At 39.0% G+C, this 20,795-nt stretch overlaps 1 long non-coding RNA gene across 3 annotated transcripts in view; it reads right to left on the bottom strand.

The window, feature by feature from the left end:
• LOC107979254 overlaps positions 1-20,795 on the bottom strand; it is a 59,553-nt gene that overhangs the window by 30,475 nt on the left and 8,283 nt on the right. For all 3 annotated transcript variants that reach the window (XR_003484114.2, XR_003484113.2, XR_004769366.1), the window contains one exon: positions 17,438-17,524. This is a non-coding gene — a long non-coding RNA (uncharacterized LOC107979254). The remainder of the gene's footprint in view (positions 1-17,437; positions 17,525-20,795) is intronic.

The raw sequence follows: 20,795 nt of genomic DNA, 5'->3' as shown, positions 1-20,795 counted from the left end.
ATTGTATATATTACATCTGCTACTAATTTATAGGTGTTGGAAGACCCTGGTGATCAGGGGTTGCAGTTTTCCATAGCCTGGCAGCTTTGTTTAAGCTCAGCAACATGGAGGACTCCTTCCCCCAAGCAAAAGTTTCCTGCTCTCTACCTCCTTATCTGGAGGATGTCTTTAGGCCCAGGATGCCTGACTTATCTCAAGGGTGACCCTTGACACAGTTCCCTGCAAGCTCTCTTCTCTTGGTAATTAAGCAAATGCTCTAGCCAATTTGATAGGACCGTATTGCCATATACTAAGCCTTGTGATAGGAGCATGTCACTTGGAAATTAGAGGTTTTCCCCAGACTTCCAAATCCTATATATTCTTTATACTCTGGAATAAAGTTGAGCTGATTTAACAAAGTTTGTCTCCCAAAGGCTGTCTCCATTCATGCTCACAGGCTGTGTACAAAACTTTGTGTTACTCTTTCTTCCTCTTTCTCCTCTCTGACTGATAGCAGACAGGCTGAGAGGAAAAGAGGACTCGCACATATAACAATATTTGTGTCTATACTTAGGAGTAATATGGTTTTATACTTTTCTTGTTTATCATCTTTTTTCTAGTTTAGTTGCCATGGCATTGCTCATCACTTGTAAAGCTGGTCTCCTTTCTACAACAGCCTGTAGCACAAATTCCAGTCAGTAGTAATAATAAAAAGCTTGAGTCACATATTCACTGGCAGGGGAAGCTGAAAGATCAGAGTAGCAAAGCAACCAGCTACTAGTTCTTACCTCTACCTCAGACCAAAGGGGCAATCCTGTCTTCAGACTGCCTCCTTAGACTGCCTCCTCAGACTACCTCCTCAAACTAACTGCTGCTCAGACTGCCCTGAGCTCCTGTCTCCTCCCACCTTATATTCCTCTCTCAGCCCAGCTATATCCCCTCCTGTCTCCACCTCCTTAGTGATGGAATTAAAAGCATGTCATCTCAAGTACTGGGATCACCTTTGTGTGAGCTCTGTTTCTCTTTTAGACTCAATCAATTTCATATAGGTCAGGGTGGCCTTAAAACTAAAAGATATCCATCTTCCTCTGTCTCCCAAGTGCTGGGATTAAAGGTGTGTGCCACCATGGCCTGGTGTCTAAGGCTAAGTAGTGTGACTAGCCTTTCACTCTGATCTTCAGACAAGCTTTATTTGTTATATCATAAACAAAATATCACCACATCAGCCCCCTTCACTTTATTCAAAAGTTGAAACCCACATTTCCTGTATGGCATTTTGCTGAAGATTCTTCTTCCTTCTTATCCCTGAATAACATCCATTTTCTACTCAGAACTCTTTCTACATGTCTTTATCAGGTTCAGCCTACTACTACTACTACTACTACTACTACTACTACTACTACTACTACTACTACTATTATCATCATTATTAGTATTATCATTAAGAACTCTGCCAAACTTCATGAATTTCCCAATTCCTAGAAATTTGATTTTTCTCCAAAAATCCTCTAACAGCCTTTAATAAGAACACTATGTATATTGATTTTATCATGCCCTACTATAAATCAGACCATTACCAAATTCTTTAAACTTGCCCTTTAGCTCATAAATGCTAATTTCCACCAAGAAGTTAAAGTTTAATGTAAGTGAGAAAACACTTAAGCTGTGGTCTTAGACTTAAAGGAATGATGGAAAATCTTGATACTAGAAAGGTCAGAGGGTCAGAGTTTCTTTTTCCTTACCAAAGGGATATATTTCCATATGATGTCCAACACAATATTGGTTCAAAGCAATTAGAATTCTTCAAAAGTCTTAAGGAAGAGAGGGATTAAGTCATATCCAGGAAATGGATGGTAAAGATAGAAAAGTAAATAGAAAGGGGAAGGACAGCAGTGGGTGTGGAGAGGACAAGGGGTACTGGGTTGTGACGGTGATCAAAGAATATTTTTGTATGAAAACATCATAAGAAAATATTATTTTATGCAATTAGTATATGTTGATAAAAGATAGAGAAAGAAAGGGAGAGGGAAGAAGAAAAAGAGGAGGGGAAGAAGAAGAAGAAGAAGAAGAAGAAGAAGAAGAAGAAGAAGAAGAAGAAGAAGAAGAAGAAGAAGAAGAAGAAGGAGAGGAGGAGGAGGAGGAGGAGGAGGAGGAGGAGGAGGAGGGAGGAGGAGGAGGAGGAGGAAAGATAATCACAAATTGCATTTCGGAAAATATCACTTTCAGGCCTAGCTCATCCCTGAAATTGACACGTTGCTACCTCCTTTACCTAAATATCAGGGAAGTATATAATGACCACTGTTTCTATCTGCCAAGTGAGATGTACAAGAAGAAGGAATGGAAGATTTGAGAAAAATATCATTATGTCAGTGTGGACTGTAGGTTGGGGATGCCATCACTCCAGTTTACGGATTCCATCAAATCACAGATTCCACTTTGGGAACCAGAGGAGAGATCCATAGTCCAGCAGTTGCCTAATGTGCACAAGGCTTTGAGTTCAATGCTCAAACACCAATAACAATAGCAACTAAAAATAACTAAGAGTAGTACAATGCCAACCTAAAGTACTGATGCTGTTAAGTATATTGTTTTTACATTTTGCATATATTGAAGAAAATATCCAAGATCCTGACTCATTTATTTTTAGCAGAGCCAAACTGTCAGGTGCAGAACTCATCCAGCTTATGCCTGCTAACTTGCTCTTCCTGGAAGGGAAAATGACAGAGAGTGAAACTATTAGAGACACCAGTTGCCAAGGTAACTAGTTCTTATTGGGAAGGAGACAGTTCTGGGTCTGACCCGAGTGAAGACAGTCATCTAAACTTCCATTCTCTCACCTGCTTGGGAATAATAGGGAAGCAGTCATAGAAGGCAGGAAGCTTACTACTGAAGACAGGCCCCAGAGCAGATGATGAGTAACAGGTCAAGTATTCCTTTGAAAGCAGTGCACAGGCACGTAAAGCAACACACTAATATCTAATATATCATAATAAACACATGGCAGTTTGAAACACTTCGAGCCTCTCTCATTCCTACAGTTTCTGAGGAACTAAAAATCCACCCATCACTGTCCCCCCATCCCACTCTAAAAGCTCCTCTAGTTGGAAACCCACTTCTCATTTTCTAGTACCTTTTCCCCATACCTTCTTCCCCCTCTTCTCATTCCTACTCCCATTTGCTATAACCTAGAGCTTGCTTTATGAACATCAACAGATTTCTGGTCTTCTTCATAATCTTTCTTTTTAATTTCCAGTAGGTTTAAATGGAATTAGGTAACATACATAAAGCGCTTACAATACCGCCTATGTTGAATTAATGCCAGTCATTACTGCCATCATTCAATTAAGCAAACAAATCAGTTACTATTTCCTGAAATAGGAAAAAATAACCATGTACTGTTCTGGAACATATAATGAGCTTTTGGTCACCTACAAGTCTAGTGCCTAATGAGAGTCTCATAAAATTATAAGGCAGCCGGTATTCTGGAGTAGTGTATTTCTCACACCCTATGGTGCTGCAGGGATGAATAGCCTTCAACATGGCCAGTCTGTGGGTAGCAAATCCTGCTTTATAATGCTGCTACATAACGAACTGCTGATAAATGAATTCACTATGCTGTGAGTTATTAGAGTATGCATCTACCACTAATAAAGTGAGTTTGGAACAAAAAAGGCTGGTGTGTTGGCAGCAGGCTTCTTTGAGTCTTGCTTACTGCTTGTCTAACCTGGAACAACGGGCCAATGTCATCTAGGACTGTATAAGTACACTATGTGATGGTCACAAAATGACAAAATCACCCTAGGATGTGTTTTGCGGAGTTCATTCCATCATTTACATGATTTGATATTGTAAATATACACATATATGCAAATAAAAAACATACTTATATTTTTAAGATTGGTATGAATGCATCTATATTATAGATATATACACACAGAGAGAATCTTAACTGAAATACATTGACGGGACTTAGGAAGGTACAATCTAATGAAATATATATACATCTACATGTATACACATGCTGACTTTTATACATGAATGGCCCCTCAATACAAGCTTCAGATTAAAACTCTGACTAGAACCTGAGTTTCAGTCACAGACACAACTCACACACATACACTTCAGTTCCACATTCAAGCTCAAGTCCCAAGTGGCTTCTGGTTTCAGTCAATAGCTCTGCTCTGCATACTAGGTAGTCTGTGATCAAACCTGCTTACCACCCTACCCTGATTTCAGATTTCTCCCATCACACCTACCTTCCCATTGCTTCGCTTGTTCTTTTAGCCATCCCTACACATGGAGCCACTGGCTGTTCTGCAGTCCTCGCACTGGCCCTTCTTTGAGAACCTAGGTCACGTTACTCCCACCTTCTCATGGGAACTCTATGATTTCAGTCTAGACTTATTTTGCTATTTCTCTTTTCTCAAGACAAGTACCACCTGTACTAGGAATATGAAGTCATTACAATGTATGGGCTAACGATAGGATGGGAACAATGTGTAAGTAGCCACATTAGACTAAACAGTTGGAAGTGAATAAAGACAAAGAATGAATGACCATTTGTGCAAAACCTAATAAGCCACTGCTGCCTGGTAACTAGACTGGGCTAGATAGAACTTTCTGTGCATGTGGAACTCCATATGTAATGAAGTATCTAAGAAACACTGAGAGTTTTCTGTGAATCTTGAATTGTGGTAACATCTGGTAAAGTGCACTCCATAATTCTCAAATTTTATACTATTTTATACCAATTTAGCAGGTGAGAAAGCTGAGTTATAATAAATAACTAAACCAAAGTCATGTGTCTCAGCCTAGGATAGAGTGGGGACTAGAGTAGGTGGGGACTAAGACTTTATGATGCTTCCATTCAAAACTCCAGGACTTTGATTCTGGACCCTGTTTATTTAACTACACCAGATACAAAAATCAGAGCAAAACTCCTTCCTAGTCCTATTTTTTCTTTTACTGAAAGTTGAATAATTGATCTTTTCCGTTATCACAAAGGTATTTTGTGGCCAGGCTGTTTCTTCAGAGATATCCTGGGCTGCTTACTTAGGGCATTCCCAACACCCATCAACTCTAGTGACACAATTGTGGCATTCTTTGTTTCCTCCATAGAAGTTCCTTTATCAACATGTAATATCCTGCTTAGCAGAGATGCCTCTTCCAAGAGGTTTTGGTTCATTCGTTTGGGGAATTTCTGTGACATTCACTAGTTTCTGATCTGAGGTATAAAGAGCAATTAAAGGAACTGTTGTATCAAAATTTCAATTAATGCCCAAATTATGATAAAACTAGTTCATTGTGGAATGTGTTCAAATTCACAAAACCTTCAGGGATTAATGGATAAAAATCACAAATATTTGAATAGAGAATAAGAGAAATGCAGGACTCAGCCTCTGGGAACAGTTAGAGCAAGATAGGATGGTACTGTCAGGGTTTTGTTTGTTAGGATTTATAACATGCATAGCTAGGTAGTAACATAAGCCTTGAGGTAGTATGGGACCATTGAGGCCTTTTCCTGTTTAAGTAACAGTAGAGAGGAATTGGGGTGGAAAACTAGAATCACTGGTGCATGTTGAACATAGAAACCAGGTCTACTTTGTATAATATTTACATTAAAACATTCTCTACAATGTGCCTCTCACTTCCTGCACTGGAATGGCCAAATCCTTGCTATATCATTTCATATATCACTGCCCATTAAATTCTATAAATTGGAACCTCAATATCATGCTCCATGATTGTTTTGTGAAGCTAGTCCATATTTTCTCTATGATAATGGTGCACCCAGTATAGCATACATACAGCAGACAGGACTCAATACAGGTGGCAACTTAAAGGCATGGGATTTCTATAGTATAGTACAGCATTGTATAGTATAGTATATATTGATTTGAGTAACAGTCTTAGAAATAATTCCCAACTTGTATTCTTGAGTTAATGATTCAAGAGTCTAGTCTTCCCTTCGCAGTGCTATCATTGAGTTTTCTTTTTTTTTTAACCCTGGAAGGCCTGGAAACATTGCTGACAAGGAAGAGGGTAAGTGAGGCACAACTGTTACAAGAAAAGGCTAGTTGTATGTTTCTCAGGGACTCTAGGAAGACAGTAGGTGCCCATAGCAACACTCCTACCCATGGTCTGCTTCTGATCAAAATTAATGAGTTGTGATCAAGCCAGATAAGTGAGTAGCTAACAAATTTAAAAGAGGTTAAAAAAAGGGAAGGTGTGGTTCACAGTTCTTCCCAAGTTAGAAAATGCATCGAATTAAATGACTGCAACATTGCCCAAGAAACTGTCAGCAAGGATTATTAGGCCAGCCTCTCAAAACTTGACCCATTGCCCAGGAGTCCAAAGACGACCTTGATCTCCCTGGTAAGGCAATATCTATAAATAATGCATTAATCATTTTTGCATGTGGGCCAAGTAACAGATTCATATCTGCTTATGAATTTGAGTTGTTCTTTAGACTGCTGCTTCAGTTTTCTGTATGGCAACCTTTAAATGATGATTGCAGGCTTTGCTGGAAATGGGAGACAGTGCCTGCCTGTGCATTCCAGCAGGGAGCCCAGGACTGTGGTTGGGACTGGGCTGCAACATCTAATTTAAGTTTGACAAGCTTATTTTGGTATAAGCAGTTTATGTTTTTACTGCTTTATTAGCAGCATGAATAATTCTCCATAGGAGAGAGTCTTCTTTTGAAAGTTGACCTCTGATAGGATGATCTGGGCGTCTGGATGAGTTGCCTGAGAGTATTTCACAGAAACCAAACTGGTCTTTTTCCACCTCATCAATAGAAATCTAAATTTTACACGAACAGTGCAAGGGGCCTAGTTGTTTTAGGAGCCTTGGGTTTGTTTTATAGTTTTGTCTCGAGTATCTTACTCACTGTTAATGAGCAATACACACAAAGCTCTGAGTTTGCATCTGACTGTCGAGTGTCTAGGAAATTCAGATTAATGTTGAATAAAGGCATAGTCAATCTGCTAGCAAAGCACAAGATTTGAGGAAACAGGCAACTGGCCTAGCTGGATTTCCCCGACTCCAACTCCTTCCAAAATACATTTTTATCCGCTCATTTAAGCTTAGACTTTGGGTCCCCAAAACCTTTTCTGGTAATTACACTATGTCAGAAAAAGAATAACAAAGAAATCAGTCAGAGCCCTTCCCCCACACCAAAGAAACCCCACCATGCCTGAAGTTTTCAATATTGTTTAAAATATTTATTTCTTGATCAGTTTTAATTGTGTATTACCTTTTCTGAATGAGTCTTGTACAAAATAAAAGGATTTTATTTGCATGTTTTATTCGCTATTGCTATGGACAAAAAAAGATTATGCCAGAGGAGGAAGGGGGAGGGGAAACAAAAAGGGACTCTGAAACTGAGCTACTACTGCCATCTAGTGTATAGTGCAGCTGGCCAGGGAAGGGGATGAGACAATACAATTTGAGACTGCAGAGGTTAGAGTCTGGGATGAGAACACTTCTCCCAAGAAATACCCTCCAAGCTAGTGCCTTCACTGTGTAATGAATTATTGTGCTGTAGAGCTATTAGTATGTAGTGGAACAGTACAAAGCACTCTATTTCTTCCAACAAAACTGGAAAAAAAAACAGTCAATTCTAAAGGCAATTTCTTTATGAGAAGTTATGTCCTAGCTGCAGAGGTTGTTAAGCAAGGAAAAACGATCTATTCAGATGCCTAGAACCTTTGAAATGGATCCAGATAGCCAACTGTCCTCTGTCTTCTGCAAGGAAAGCCTCCTTAACAAGGACAAGCAGGTGGCTTTAATAGCATCTTTTATTAGTCCCATTTGAATCTGTGATTATAAGCAATGCAAATAATATTTGCTGCTCATGACCCTAATTTATCTGTTGCTGGCTGAAATCTTACATGCCTGAGCCTCATTGTGTAGGATTCTAACCATTAAACCTCTTCACAGGACCAGAGGCCAAGCAGCACCTTCACAAGGTGTTTCATATATTTCTGCTTCATGTGGTGCAATTATAGACAACCCACAAAGGTCCTTCCCTCCCGAAGTTCTTGCCAATTGTGGTATGGATTCATTCTGGTACTGGCTAATGGCTTTGTGGCTGAAATAAAATCAAACATGGCTTCTTCTGCTCACCTCAGAGCAATGCTATATTCACTGACTGTAAATCTCAGCTAATACTAATATCCACACACCTTCCCATCCAGCAAGGTTTTGTTAACCTTATAAGCAAAGAACCCTGGTGCCCTGGTTAAATTTGTAACCCATCACTCTCAAAACTCAAAAGGCAGAAACCTGCTGAGATAATGAAACCTAATTTAGAGAATCATAAGCACAAAAATCTAAGCTCAGAGGAATTTTTAGTTATTACCTATGTCAGAGTAACCTAGAACTGCAGGCTGTTTTTTTGCTGGTTTCAAATGTGGCCTGCAGCTCAAGGTGCCTAGATTGAAAATTTTTCTCTGTTTCACAAGGGTACCACTGAAGGACAAATGTGCCACTTGCTATATCCATGATGGAAGAAGAAGTACTGACCTCAACTAGAAGGGCAAGATCTCCAAATTTCCAGGGAACCTTTAGAAGGAAAAAAAAACTGTTCATGACAGCCAAGGACATGGCTCAGTGACATACTCAGTGGACAAAGTGCTTGCCACAAAAATCAAGTATGAAGAGCAGAGTTTGAATCCCTAGAACATACTTAAAAGCCTGGCAGGCATGATGGCACTTGCTATCCCCATAGTGGGAGGCAGAGATGGGATTCTGGAGATGAGCTAGGTAGCTAAATTGGCAGAATCTGTGACTTCTGGATTCATCCAGAGACCTTGCTTCAGTGAATAGATGAAGAGCGAGGAAGATACCAGATATCATCTTTGAGGCCTCCACACGGGCAAATATACCTGTCCATATACCACACACATATACATAAACACACATGAGCCCACACACATGCAAACACTGTACCTAAGCATGCATTTGTACTCACACAGCACTCAGCTTGTGGGAGGGGGCAGAAAGATGTCTATGAGATTATCTGTAGAGCCCTCAGGATTTTGCAGCTATCTGTGTTTGAGACCAATGTTCACATGAATTTTCTACTCTTGTTTTCTTTGCCTGAAAACTGGAAAAGCAAGAGGGGTTAACATGTATTTGATAGCATGGTTAAAAGCTGGGGATTGCATTGAATAGTTCTGAGTCTTATTAATGAGTACATTTTAAAGATTACATTGCTTCTCATTTACTAAGGAAGCAGAAGAAAAATTAATTTGACTTTAAGTCTTAGGTGCATATAAGCCAGAGGCCTGCCCATTGTTTAGATTTAATGTGCTGTGCAGTGAAAAGAGAAATACAAGGGTGAATCTATTGATTCATCATTAAGCATGGTTCAGAAGTGAGTAACATTTTCATCTTAGTTTCTGTGGGATTAATGTCTGCTTCCCTCATCAAAGACCCTAGAAAGGAAAACCAAGCCCCCCAGCCTGAAAAATGTGCCCTTCTTCCTAAGCCCATAAGCCCTGGAGCCCTGACTCCCCAGTCACCTGGCCTCATTTTTCCTGCTGCTCTAGATTTGTCCTTCTGTATCCCACCTGAGTAATGCAGCCATGTGGAGAAAGCACAGCCCTCTGGTAAGGCATTCACCCAACTTCTCTAGGATTAATCACAGGCTAAACCACTAAATAACATACTGATATATTAACTCCATTAAAATCTAATTCAGTGGCAATAACTTCTAGAAAGCCAACAAAGGGCTTATGAAGAACAAAGTGAAAAAAGATCCCCCAAAAGGTAAATCAATGCACTCACTGAAAGTAAATCAGAGTTAAAGACAAGGGTATGAATCAAAGGAGACCATGCTGAAGTCCTTGCCCTAGCTACAAACTACCCTTGAATCTAGATATAGACAGAGTGGAATGCTGGTTCAGACTTCAGGGAAGCTGCTGAGGCAATGTGGCTGAGCAGATAATCAGTCAGTAAGTGCTTGCTTTGCAAGAATGAAGACCTGAGTTCAACCCCCAGAACCTACGGAAGGAAGGAAGGAAGGAAGGAAGGAAGGAAGGAAGGAAGGAAGGAAGGAAGGAAGGAAGGAAGGAAGGAAGGTGAAAGCAAGAGAGTGGACAAGGTGTTGTACACCTGCAGTCCCAGTACATAAGAGACAGAGAATGGCAGATCCTAAGAATTTTATTTGCACTTTCAGTGACATCTACCCAAGATAGTGATTGTGGATATTCATGAGACTGTTCCTTAAACCCTCTCTTGATAAAGCAACAAAAGACTGAGAATATTAACTCATGGACTTATAGTTGGAAAACCTGAAAGGAACAAAAATATGCAGATCCATTTGAAAGATACCAACAGAAGATAATGTAGAAAGAAGACTGACTTCTGCCAGCCAGAGAGAGCAGCCAAGACAATTCCTTCACTCGACATCCCCAGAGGGTATAAACATTCTGCAGCAGTGGTCTGCTGACTCCTTGGTCTAAGCTGTCTAGCCTTTATAACCATGAAACAACAAATTTCTGCTGTTTAAGTCCCATACTTTGTGTCTTCTTACTATGACAGCCTTCACTTCTGCAGACTCTGGATCTGCACTGTAGCTGATCTGGTGTCTGGACACGAGCAGTTAATGGAAAGGCAGGGCAGGAGACTAGCAAATCTCTAAGCTAGCCAGACACAGTACTGGGCATTCTTGTACACTCAGATTTTCTGGAATAAACCCTAATTTCAGACAAAGTGAAAAATAAAGGAACACTTTCAACCCCAAATCATTTTCTAAGGGAGCTCAGATGGTTTATTTTCTTCATTCCTGCATGCCACCCTCAACAAGCTACCCACATAGGGAAGACTTTAAATAGGCAAAATGCAGCATTTGATTTTTCTGGGTTTTGTTTTGTTTTTGTTTTTGTTTTTGAGACAGGGTTTCTCTGTGTTGTTTTGGAGGCTGTCCTGGAACTCACTCTGTAAACCAGGCTGGCCTCAAACTCACAGAGATCCGCCTTCCTCTGCCTCCCGAGTGCTGGAATTAAAGGCAGGCACCACCAATGCCCTGGCAAAAAAAAATGGCGTTTGGAAGAACATAGAACATAAATGAAAACAAAAATGACAAAATAACAGAGCAAGAAAATAATTTATTCTTTTAATTATAAACACCTCTTTATTCTGAATAAGTTCATGTGTGTATACAATGAAATATGGTATCTACCCTCTCTCTTTCCTTTCCTCAATTACCCCATATCCTCCTATATATATAATCTTCTAAGTTCAATTAGTGCTACCTATATGTGCATATGTGCACATGTAGAAGACTCTCCACTGGATCATGGAAAAATTATTAGTGGCAACACAGTAAAGAAAATAATTATTCATCCCTCAGCAATTGTCTCTGTGCTGCCAATAGCTCCTCAGGAAGGTATGGGGTCTGGAAAGCACCACACTCACCTATTATAGCACTTTGTTTGGTTTGGTCTTATGCAGATGTTGTACAGATAAAAGACCTTTCTTAGATCCAGTAAGTTGAACAGTATTGATTTTACTGAACTTCCATTTATGCTCCAGTATTCCATCAAAAAATAATATTAATGTGTATATTAGATATAGCAAAGGACTAAAAGTATTGAAATGTTTCCTCCATAAATCTCTTGGCTCAAGCATGTGAATGCTTGAGGACATAACTGTGGCCAAGTGTGGTGTGTTTAACCCTGCACTTGTCTTCCATGGTCTGGTTTAGTCTGGGGCACTGCCACGTGCTAGCTTGTGAACCTGACACAGAACACAGAGAGAGCCTTTGTGTGAGACTCAAACATGGAGATTCAAGATGTGACTGCCTGTAACTAGTGCTGAGGATTTGCTTCAGTTCTTCCTTCTGAACATCAATCCTTTCATGGACACAAATGTGAATTTTGAATCCCTGTACTATATATCTGAAAAGTTTATTATGGAGTCTGTTGGAACACCATTCAACTCCAGTCCAGGCTGGGCCACACATACTATGCTCCAGCCCAGTCTGTTAGCCTCTGGTTTTTATGGAAGAAGCTTCTTTCTGCAACAGATGGATATTGTTACAGAGATTCCCAACTGGTCAAAATATAAAGCACAAGTAACTGTACAGTGTCCAACCCCAAATGACACATCTGTAATACAACCACTATTACTAGGGTACAGGGACAATTATATTAGAGGGAGTATAAAGATTGTAAACCCAAGAGACCGGTAGTATGCTGTGAGATAGGGTCCCTTAGATGTTACAGAAAAGTACACCCATGAACTACCAGCAATATGGTTGCCTGAATGAATAAGGCCAGTATAATGACTAGTTGTCATGCCAATGTGGACAGGAGAAATTTGGCACAATGCCACCTCTAGGTGAAGAGCTACAGGTGGTAAACAGTTGCTGACAGAGGAATCATCTCTCTCCTGCAGACAGGAACTCCCACATAGGTACTCTAAATCCAAGTGGTTAGTCCCAAACACATGTACATAGGAGCAAAGCCAAATCAACTCAGTGGGTGCATATACACATTTATATATACACATATATATGCATATGTATGTAACAATAGTGGCTAGAGGAGAGATTATAAATTGTCGGACACTGGAGGAGTTGGAGGGGGATGGAGGGGTGGAGTGATGTTGATTGGGTACTCATGCATTATGAAGTACTCAAAAAATAAAATTATTAAATTAAAAATATTTATAGTGAATATAATCTAGAAATCAGTAAAGTGACCACAAGAGGAAAAAAGAAGTGTTCAGGCAGACTCTGGGATGGCAATAGGGTGCATGTGACAGGAGAGTAGACAAGGGCTGTGAGAGGAGTAGAAGTATACAAAGACAGATGAGGGAGATGATATGTAAATAGAATCAACAAAACAATTTGTTTGAAAATGCCATAATGGCACCTAATACTGTTTGCACTACTTAAAAACCTATACAGTAAGATAATAGAGTTTACAGAAGTAGATTGATTAGATTGAACTGTTTGGCAATAGTGCTGTGAGAATATAGATAAGAGGTCATCCCGCTGATGCACTTTAGAAGCACACTTTAAAATACTATCAATTTCAGTTTTGAAGGAACAGCTGGCTTCTCTACCCTTCTTGCTGGTGGTATACTGATCTCTGTGTTCTTCAGAACCTTCTAGAAAGTAAAGTAAAAGGCAGTATCCAAGTATACACACTGTTCAATGCAGGAATAGATTGGTTTTATGCAAATATCAATAATATACATATTATACTGAATGAAACAGCCCATACACCAAGACACTCGGCTAATGGCACAGCAATCTGCAAATTGGTGAAAAAACAAATCTAGAATCTATGACTTGAGTAATCAGAAAGCAATTATAAATAAACCACAGAATCTTATTGGCTTTTCAGGAAGCTGTAGAGAAGGAAAGGATTGCACTGAATATCAATATAGGGTGATTTTAGCTTCTCATTTTACTCATTGGTTTCTTGATAAATCACTCATGTTCTCCATCAGGGACTGGCACTGTTAGATGTTTGTCAGGATTACAAACATGGTAGATCTCCTTGGGGTGTTCTTGGTTTTCTCACCTCATGATTCAACTTGAGAGTCATCTTGCAGGACACCATGATATGTACCAGAAGAGCTGAGAGCCCACAGAAGATATTCCTATTGCCCAGGTTTCTATAATTATTAGGGAACCATTGTGATATATATTATATCCTAACGTGACTCTAAGGAAGAGAAGGAATCTCCTTCATGGAACCTTTTGCTGGTGGAATAGCGTATGGTCCTGATAACACCCAGCTCTATAGAGACGGCAATGTGATGAGGAAGACAGGAGCTAGGGAGATGGTTGAGTGACTAACGTGCTTATTGTATAAACACAAAGATGAGGATCAGTTTCCCTGAACCCACATAGAAGCTATACATGTTGGCACACGTCTGTGATCTCAACACTAGAAGGTGGACTAACTGAAGTGGCAAGCTACAGAATTAGGAAGAGGCCCTGCCTCAAAAGAAAAGAGGTAGGACAGGTATGGTGGCACACACATTTAATCACAGCATTTAGGGACAGAAGCAGGTAGACCAGAACGATCTACTTAGTGAGTTCCAGACTATCCAGGGCTATATAATGAAGCCCTGCCTCAAAAACAAAACAAATGTCAACAGAAAAACAAAGTGGAAAGCAAGCCAGTATCAACCACTGGCTGTCACATACAGCTGCATGGTATGTATACACACACACACACACACACACACACACACACACACACACACACACACACAAAGGATGAAGAATTCTTAAAGACAGGACAATGTATATTGCACTGGAAAAATTGAGACACTTAAAAAGAGCTGAGTAGGACCATACTGTGAATGTCCCAAGGTATGACTTCCTTTGTTTAACTCAGATAAGTTGAGGGTTATTGATATAAATGCTCATGTAACATTATTATATGTAAAGAGGAGCAGAGTGTTAAACACAAGCCCAGGATAGCAAGTTCTGGGCCAGATTAAGCTTTATGAGGCCATCAGTCAATTATCAGTCAATGAGTAAATTGTATGAGAGTCTTGGGTGCCCTGGGATATACTTGGTTTCTTTTGTGTCATTGTACAAATACAGAGAATGAAATAAGATAAAAATACTGGAAGAGAGAAGTCAGGGTGAGGGGTATGAAAGGACAGCCTGAGCATACATAGGCTATGGGGAGGAGCTCTGCAGAGACTGGTGAGATAAGCTAAAAGAACATTAGCCAGAGAGGATATGATCTAGCCCCCACTCTCAGATAGGAAGCACACCAGCATCCCCTAAGGATCCTGCTCTCTTCTAGAAGTAATTACCCTGGATGCACTTGAATGAGTTGCCTGTTGATTGGTACTACATCTACAGATGGCCCTGATATGGGCTTCTGATCTCAGTGGCAGCTCAATCACTAATGCAAGCAAATGGGAATGATGTCACCTTTTTCTTAGTGTTATCTTTAAACATGACATATACAGAGAAGCATTAGAAAGAGGTAGCAGGTGAACCAAGTGAGTTCACCTGCTAAAGGCAGAGGTGTGAGTTCAACAAGTGAATTGGATGGTGTTAAAAGGAACTACAAAATCCACAGAGCTACCCCCCCCCACCTATCTAACCTGTATGATAAATGGAGAAACATAACTAAGTTTGACTAACTGCCTGGTGTCCAATCCCTGATGTAAGATTTATCATTCTTTAGCCAATTAAAAAGAAGGCCCAAACTTTGTTCTGTTTGATTGTCCTCTTTGCTGAAAAGGACACAAATGTGTGTCAGAGCTAGAGAGGTGGCTCAGCAGTTGGGAGTAGTGTCTTTTGGCTTGGCAGAAGTTAAGTCTGGGGCTGAAGAGTCACAGTCTATACCGTTCTTTGATAGGACCTGAATTTGGTTTCCAACCCCCAGGGATCTTTATCTCCAGCTCCAGGGTGATAGGGTGCATCTGGGTTCTGTGAGCACCTGCACTCACATGCACACAATCCACCCCCTCACACAGTCAGACATGAAGAAAAAAAACAACACAATGAATCTTTAAAAACGGAAAAGAAGTCACTCCTGTGGAGGTCTCCCAACAGACTTGAGTGTTTTACTTCATATCCAGCCAAACCTAAGGAAAGTCTTGCCAAGTTTCTTATATCTTGGCCATTTGTTTTTCCTTTTCTTTCTATACACATGGGGTCTCATTCTCTCTGTAAGGCTGATCCCCAGTGAAGGCAGAAAGTATGGTGGGACAGTTTCCAGTCCTTTCACACATACAGTGAAGTATCAACATTCTCCAATTCCTTTCTCAGGACCAATCCAGTCTTTTGGATTTTCAGATATAGCAACTTCACTGTTCTCAGGGGCCATTGCTGTGCACATGCAAGACACAGCACTGAAAACAGCTTTTGTCCAATTCCTTTGTCACCTGGACAGGCTCTTTAGGAGAGCAAGGCTTCTCTCCAGGCTGGTAACTGTCCCCTTTTGCTGAGAAAACACATCAAAGGTAAAAATACCCCCTTCTTCAATTCATCAAGAAAATCAGAATACAAGTAGCAGGTGTGATGGAAGACTGTCATGCTCTCCAATGCCACTGCCACTGTTTGTTTGGGGGTCTCTTCTCCCAGGTCCACTAGCACAGTTTGGCCACTCTAAACTCCTTGTAGAAAACTTTTGTCTGCTTCACCACACCCTCTGCCTGCCTCTTGCTGTCCTCCTCAGCATATGAGAATATTATTTTCTTAGGGTCCTAGCTGATGCTTTCCTCACCCTTTTTTGTTTGATAAAACCTGATTTGAAAGTGCCTCCATCCATCCTCCCATTTTATCCCTCAGAAATCTGGCAGCACTTTTTTTTTTTTTTTTACATTTCTAAGCAACTCAAGCTCTTCCTGCCAACTCACAGTTGTTCTCTAAACCTTTTTAATCCTGTAGAATGCACACTAATCTACTGAGGGAAAGGCACCAGGCCCATCCTGGCAGCTGGAGCTAGGAATGTCAGAGTGGAGAAAAGGATAAACAAACTTGCCAGAGAGGAGGGAGAGCCTGGGCCAGCCTCAGCAGCAAGTAGGTTATCTCATGTGCAGAGATAAGAGGATATTCCCCGGGACCCTCAAGTGCAAACTGCATGGATATGACTTGTTCAGAAAGAGAGACAACGATTATCAATAATGTGTACAGTCTGAAGATGGCTGTGTTAGACATTGAGATAAATAAATATCCTTCAGACTACTTTTAGCTTGCCTGATGCCAGGGAAGGAGGGACACATTTAGCTAAAATGTGACCAAAAGGGGACTCAGAAAAGGTATCTTTTGGGCTCCCAACTTTTCTCTAAGACTGGTGCACGGAACAAAGCATTGAGTTTGGTTCAAATTATCAATAGAGTATTGTGAAAAGTGTCACTACCATCTCTTCATGGTTAATCAAGCTAAGTGCACAGCCTACATATTCCTACTATCCAATGAATATATGTGCACTTACTGTTATGACAAATGCATGTTCTCATTTACATAAACACATACATGCACACACCTATCTTCATACACACACAAATGCCCACGCACATACATACACATATTACACACACTGATACTGCCTCTTGTTCTTCCAATTAAGACAACATATTTGGAGATGAAATTTCTGAAAAAAGAGACTAAAGAAAAATTCAAAATGCATTGGGTTTTACAAGTTTTCTGAAAGAACAAAATCTTTTCTAACATAAATTTCTGGAGGGCAGAGACAACATCAGAGTACTTAACTCTAAAACAGAAACATGGCACTACATAGCATTAGATTGTTGTAAAATTATCTGAATGACAAGGACATAAGTGACAGCATAGTTTAAATCTTTAAACCCAAATGAAATTATGACTTAGGCAATTTAATCGTTTTCTTGGAACAAAGTGAGATTGGTTGATACATAAATCGAGGATGACAGACTGAGTGCCAGGAACTAGTCTGTCAGGCACCACAGAAATACTGAATTTAAAGAAGAAAACCAGTCTTACCTTTCCCATCCAGAGATGGACCAAACAGCAAGGATGCTGCACAAAATCAGAGATCCTGGATGATTGTACTTCCTTCTTCACAGACAGCTATGACAACCATATAATTAATTTTTAAAAAAATCAGTTAAAGTAATCATCATTTCTTTAAACTATTAGATTCATATGAAATGAATTTAAAGTGTACCACCTAATTTTGCATATACATATTTTTCTTCACAGAAAAAAACATGTCTTCTGAAGCTTTCAACCCAGTGAGGAAGTTTTACAGAGCATTTTCCAATATTTGAAATATTAGTCCTGAGTAGATATTTCCATTCAATAATGGTTTCTTTTACATTGAGGTAAACTGTTTTCGATGTTTTCAGCACAAATATAAAAAATTGTTTGTATTAGACTTCACATTTTTCTTCTGAAAAGCAAGCTGAACAAGCCAAATGGCCACAGAAGAGACTGCCAACACCTGATGCACTGTGGTAATTATTACAAACTCTAGAGCCAAATGTTGGTTGTGTCCAAGATCTTTCCAGAGCTTTCCATAATGTCTGTTCTTTCAAAAGATAAGCTACACTGATAAAAAATTATAGTGGCTCCTAGTAAGAGGGAAAGAAATATTAAATATAGAAAAACAGATTAACTCAACAGAACACTATGCCACAAGTTTGTAGTATTCTCCAAATAAGCCTTAGTTTTTAGTTACTGAAAAGAAGATTCATCTTTAGAGTTAAACAATTACTCACATTCTTAACTTTTCTTGTTTGCTTTGTTTTATTTCTGTGCTTGCTAGTTTTATGTCGACTTGAAACAAGCTGAAGCCATGTGGGAGACAGGAACCTCAATTGAGAAAATTCCTCTATTAGATCAGGCTGTAGGAAAGCCTGCAGGGAATTTTTTAAATTGGTGATTGATGGGGGAGGACTCAGCCAATTGTGAGTGAAGCTACCCCTGGACTGGTGGTCCTAGGTTCTCTATCAAAATGATCTGGAAGTGTAAACTAAAGAGAATTTTTTTTCTTTTCAAGTTTCTTTTGTCATGGTGTTTCATCACAGCAATAATAACCATAACTAAGACAATTCTGTGGATTTAATGTAGATAAGACTGTTCTTTAACTGGCTATGTACCCAAGTATTATCTTGGATTATTAATTCTCTGACCTCCTTTTCCAAAATGTTGTGATTACAGGTGAAAATCACAACCAATTTCTGTGATGCTGAAGATGTAACCCAGGTCTCTGTAGATTCTGAGCAAGCACTCTACAAGTTGAGCTAATTCCATCCCTGTCTATCTTATCCTAATGATATTTTGTTCATTATAATCCAGAAGAGATGAACTTCATCCTACAATATGTAGAAGTCTGACATCTAAAGTTGTACATGCCAATATTCCTCAAGTAATCCTTGAAAGAGAAACTAAAGAAACATTTTCAATTTGTTTTTATGAAGTTATTATTACCCTGGTACTATAACCACCACACAAAAATTCAGCAACAACAACAAAAAAGAAAATTAAAGACCAATATCCACTATGAACATAGATGCAGAAATAATAAAATACAAGTAAACTCAATTCAACAACACATCTAAAAGATTACCCACCATGATCAAGTTGGCTACATCTCAGAGATGCAAGGGCAGTTGAACACATATAAATCTATAAATAGAATATACTACATAAACTTACTAAGAGATTGAAGAAACCACATGATCATCTTATTAAATACAGAAACAGTATTTTGGCAAAAATCTAGCATCCATTTATAATAAATCTCTTAGAGAGACTAGGGACATATCTCAACATAATAAAAGCAATTAGAGCAAGCCCACAATCAACATCATTTTAAATGGAAAAAAACTCAAATCATTTCCACTAAAATTGGGAACAAAACCAAGAAAGTCTACTCTTTCCACACTTAGCTAGAGCAATCTATCTTTCTGTTTTTCTGTGTCTTTCTCTCTATCTTTCTTTAACCAAACAAGTGAATAAAAACTTTAAGACATTGAAGAAAGAAACTGAGTAAGATATTAGAAAATGGAATGATCTGTTCTCAAGGATCAGTAAGATTAACATGGTGAAAGGTCATCTAACCAAACTGATCTATAGATTGAATGCAATTCTCATCAAAATCCTAACACAATTCATCATAGAAATTGAAAAAAATCTTAAAGTTCATAAGGAAACATTAAGAAATAAGACACATTATTTAAACAACCCTGGAAACACAAAAAACCTACTGGAGCATTACCATCTCAGATTTCAAGTTTAATTACAGTGCTATATTAATACAATATGATATTAGCATAAAAACATACATATTGGTCAATGGAAGAGAACTGTAGATCTGGACACAGGATCATATGCCTACAGACACCTAATTTTTGACAAAAAAAAGCAAAAAATACACATTGGATGAAAGGCAGCATGGTGCATTCAATATGGTTCTGTCAAACTTGTTGTCTCATATAGAAGAATTAAGTTGCTCTATATCTACCAGCCTGTACAAACTTCTACTCCAAATGCATCAAGGACCTCAGCATGGACCAAATACCCTGAATCAGTTAAAAAGCAAGAGTGGAAAATGTGTTTGAGCTAATTGGCAGAAAAAGGACTTTCTAAAAAGAAGATATTTATAGATAGTACAGGTACTAATGCCAATGATTGATAAATGGAATTTTATGAAGCTAAAAATGTCCTGTACAGCAAAGGCTGCCATATTAGAGGCAGCCTACAGAAGGAGAAAAAGCTTTAACAATTACATATCTGAAGACCTGTATCTGTAATAAAAAATAACTCAGAACAAAATGAACATCAAGACAAAAAATAACTCAATTAAAAATGGGATACAGAGCTAAGCAGACTTCTCAAAAGATGAAACTCAATGTCTGACAAATATTCAAAGGAAGTTTATCATCGTTGGCTATCAGGAAAATTCAAATTAAAACTATTTTGAAAATTCATCTGATCTCACTCAGAAAGTCCAAAATCAAGAAAACAATTGATGGCAGATGCTGGCAAGGGAACAGGAATCACTTATTCTTTGTTGAAGGGAGTACAGACAGGTATGGCTACTATGGAAATAAGTGTGGAGGTTCCTCAAAAAGCTGAAAGTAGATCTGCCACAAGATCCATCTCTACTACTATTAGACATATACTCAAAGGGACTTACATATATATATTTCACATAGATACTTGTTCATTCATGTTTGTTGATGTTTCATTCATAAAAGCCAGAAATTAGAAACAATTTTTCTATCTACCTACTCATGAATGGGCAATCAAAATTGTTATATTTACACAACTGAATACTATTCAACTATTAAGAAAAATTAAATTTGCAAATAAATGGGTGGAGATAGAAACAGTC

Source organism: Cricetulus griseus, chromosome 3, assembly GCF_003668045.3.
Source record: "Cricetulus griseus strain 17A/GY chromosome 3, alternate assembly CriGri-PICRH-1.0, whole genome shotgun sequence".
In the NCBI taxonomy this organism is placed as follows: domain Eukaryota; kingdom Metazoa; phylum Chordata; class Mammalia; order Rodentia; family Cricetidae; genus Cricetulus; species Cricetulus griseus.
Note: the sequence above shows the minus strand (reverse complement) of the source record. Positions and strands in the feature narration are given on the sequence as shown.